At 42.4% G+C, this 3,678-nt stretch overlaps 1 protein-coding gene across 2 annotated transcripts in view; it reads left to right on the top strand.

Moving 5' to 3' along the window:
* LOC109308148 (macrophage mannose receptor 1-like) overlaps positions 1–3,678 on the top strand; it is a 105,222-nt gene that overhangs the window by 33,172 nt on the left and 68,372 nt on the right. The gene's annotated exons all lie outside the window — the stretch shown is intronic.

Below are 3,678 nucleotides of genomic sequence, written 5' to 3'. Positions count from 1 at the left end.
AGGGCGGCTAGGATCTGGAACCAACTTCCAAGAGAAGTGGTGCTGGCTCCTACCCTGGGGGTCTTTAAGACAAGGCTAGATGAACACCTTGCCGAGGTCATTTAACCCCAGTATTCTTTCCTACCATGGCAGGGGGTCAGACTTGATGATCTGCTCAGGTCCCTTCTGACCCTACAAACTATGAAACTATGTTAAATGTGAAGGTCTATGGAAGATTTTATCAAAGTTTGGCTTCCCACAGAAATTTATCACCGTCCTTCATGACCAGATGACTGCCCCCAACCTGTGCAGTGGCTCCACTATGGAGCCCTTTGCCATTTGAACTGTCATCAAGCAAGGCTGTGTGATTGCACCAGTTATGTTTTCCATCTTTCAGTACAGGATGGATGGGAACCTTTTCAATCTCTCCCACCTCTGTGCTAAAACAAAAGTTACTTTGGCATCGTGGATCTTCAGTATGCTGAAAATTGTGGTGTTGTTGCACATGCAGAGGACGACCTACAAACAGCCCTTAACTGCTTCTGTCAGTCATACCAGTGTCTGGGACTGACCCTTTACATTGGAAAAATAAAGGTGCTTCACCAGCCTGCTCCAGGCCAATCAACTTCCCTGACAAATCTTCATTGATGGACAGGAGATGGAGAATGTTGAACAGTTTGCATACCTCAACAGCCATCTCTCAAAGAAGGCCAACATCAATGAGGAGATCCAGCATAGGATCCGATGTACCAGCTCTGACTTTGGAAGACTGTATCATCATATGTTCAGCAATCACAACATCAGACTTGAACAAAACTTCTACTATATAAGGCTGTGGTAATCCCAACTCTTCCCTGTGGCTGTGAAGCTTGGATGACCTACAGGGACCACCTGAAAAGCCTGGAACACCATCACCTGTGTTACCTCCAAAAGATTATTGGCATAAAGTGAGAGGATCATTGCATAAATGCCAGTGTCCTCACCAATGCAAACACCACCAGTATGGAAGCATTGATTATTCAACATCAGCTGCAGTAGACAAGGCACTGTGTGCACATGCCAAATGTGCATTTACCAAAATAACTGCTATACTCCCAACTCAGTAAAGGACAAAGGACACACAGGGTCAGCGGAAATGCTTCAAGTATACCCTCAAGGAAAACATTAAGAAATGTGGTATTGACACCACACAATTGGGAAGAACTAACCTGGGACAAGGCTACATGATGATGCACTGTGAGAGAAGGCACATCTTTTTTTGTGGAAAACTATCTCGCAATGGAGGAAACAGAAAAACAACAGCAACCAAATTAAAGGAAACAAGACCAAGAAATCCATGGTTTGATCCTCCCTTTAACCACAACCTGTGGCATTTGCCAGGGAGTCTGTGCCTCTAGGATTGGTGGTCTTAGAGATCAATGGACTCATTTACAGCCCTTTACTTGACCCATGGGAATGATCATCCTTGACTGTGAGGGATCACTGCCACTGCCAACCAGTGGATTCACTCTTTTCAAAGAGATGCAACTTGTATTTTGCTTTAAACGGTGATACACTAGTACATACCTTAGTCATTCATAGTAGATTGTTCCACAGCCTAATGACTTCTGTTGAAGATCTCTGACTCTTGAAAGAGTCATTCTTGGTTTACCCATGTTTTCTTCATAGAGTAAAGTATTCTTGGATAATGTATAGAGACATGGTCCCTAGTAAGCCAGGCCTGTCATATGCATGGGACTGTAATCCTCTCTCTGTTCTAACTGATGCTAGAGGTATATTTCTTAAATTAATCTAGAAGCTCAGTATATAATTGGATATAAAATTATTGTTTGTCCATTGCACTATTTTTCTGCTTTTTGTACCTTTTTACAATGCTATGTAGTAATATTCTTGGACAGCTGTATGGAGTGTTAAATTAGCATGTAATATTCTTGGACAACTGAATTTTATGGAGAGTTAAATAGCATGTATGAAGATAAGAAATCCATGCTTGTGGAATTATGCATCAGCAATATGTTTTGAAGAAGACCCATTTGTCTATTGATACTGTTAAGGCCTTTGCTAATTTTTTCCATGTTGATTGTGGTCATTGGTTTTGAAGATGGTATAATTTTGGGAGTTTGGATATGGTGACCTTGAACCTTTAGAGGCTGACAGTGTAAGTGGATATTGGGAGAAAAAAAGAGAACACTATTGTGTCCTGTGATAAGGCAAAGAGAGAGTAAATAGTATAAGGGAAAACATGTGAATGTTGCCTATTGTTTAGTGGAATATAAGGTCAAGATCAATGGAAAATTATGGGTAAAAAGCAATATTTCTATCACTAGGAAAGGATATTTACAATGAGCATATTACAACAGCTGTTTACGTTCTGCCTGGATTGCATATTAATTGAAGGAAGGACTCTATGTACATCTTGGCAGTTGTATCCCATTTTTAGTGTTCCAAGCCAAAGGAAACACCTGCTGCCTTGAGCGTAGGCTTGGTGAAAGACCAGACAAGGTCCATGGCAGTTCTTAGCAGCAAGGATATACTGCAATACAGTGGCTGTTTAAATATCTATCACGTTATTGTCTCTCCAGGGGCCTATGCTTACTTCAGATTACAGTTTTACCTTGCTAGCCCTATAACTATAGCATTTAAATATATTTCTTAGTAATTATGATAAATGACAGATTATGCTGAGTAAAGCCTTAAAAATCAGTATTACTGGAGACTATCCTGTGACACTGATGGGTGTCTCTCTGGATAACTGAAACAAAATATATAATCTTTGATGTTTGAGAAATACTTTGGCAATGCAACTAGATATCAAAATCATTATGATGACATGCTGGAGTGGAAAATTTTAAGATCAAACCAACCAACAGAAAAAAAATGCAGTTTCAGAGATGCTCATTTATCTGTATTATCTTTCCGAGGATAAAGTGCAGTATATTACACTGATGGTGAAACATACAGATGTTCTAATACCTTCTTTTTTCTCTTTACATTTTCTTTAACCTCCCTGGACCTTCTATCACTAATAGCAGAGTAGCTGTCCATAAACAAATAAACCCTAAAAGCCAACTTAAATGTGAAATCATAAAACTCATACATAGACTAGATTGTTTTAACTTGGCCTCAACAAAGACTCTAGGTTCTTATCTCTCATATTTTGTACTGAAGGGTAGCAGCAGAAGAGAAGGAGGGTATATTAGGCCTGTGCAAAGTGGCTAGCATTCACTTTGGATTCGGATTTGGCCGATTTGGGGGAAAGTGATTTGATTTGGTGATTCAGCTGCTGCTGAATCTGTGAATCAACCAGGCCCATCCCCGCCAGCCCGGCAATGGCTGCCCTGCCTGCCCCTCCCGGCACTTGGAAAAAAAAGCCCCGACTCAGCGGGTGCTGCTGGGAGGGGGGGCAACCCCTGCTGCCCCATGCTGACCCCACGTGCTCCCCTCAGCCCCCCCATGGCTGCCCAGCCCACTGTGGCTCTGGCCTTTTAAGAAAAAAAAACAACCCAAGAAAAACCCTGCACTCACCTTTCCTATTGGCGGGTGGCAATCCCCACTGCCCCCTACTGCCCCATGCCATGTGGGGGGCTCTGCGTGAGACCCCAAAGCCCTGAGGCTGTTGCAGGAGTGGTGAGTCCTGGGGCTTTTATCCATTACTTTTTTCTTAAAGGGCCGGAGCCATGGTGGGCGGGGCAGCCATGG

The sequence above is a fragment of the Crocodylus porosus genome, unplaced genomic scaffold (genome assembly GCF_001723895.1).
Source record: "Crocodylus porosus isolate Cpor-Errol unplaced genomic scaffold, CroPor_comp1, whole genome shotgun sequence".
In the NCBI taxonomy this organism is placed as follows: Eukaryota; Metazoa; Chordata; order Crocodylia; family Crocodylidae; genus Crocodylus; species Crocodylus porosus.
Note: the sequence above shows the minus strand (reverse complement) of the source record. Positions and strands in the feature narration are given on the sequence as shown.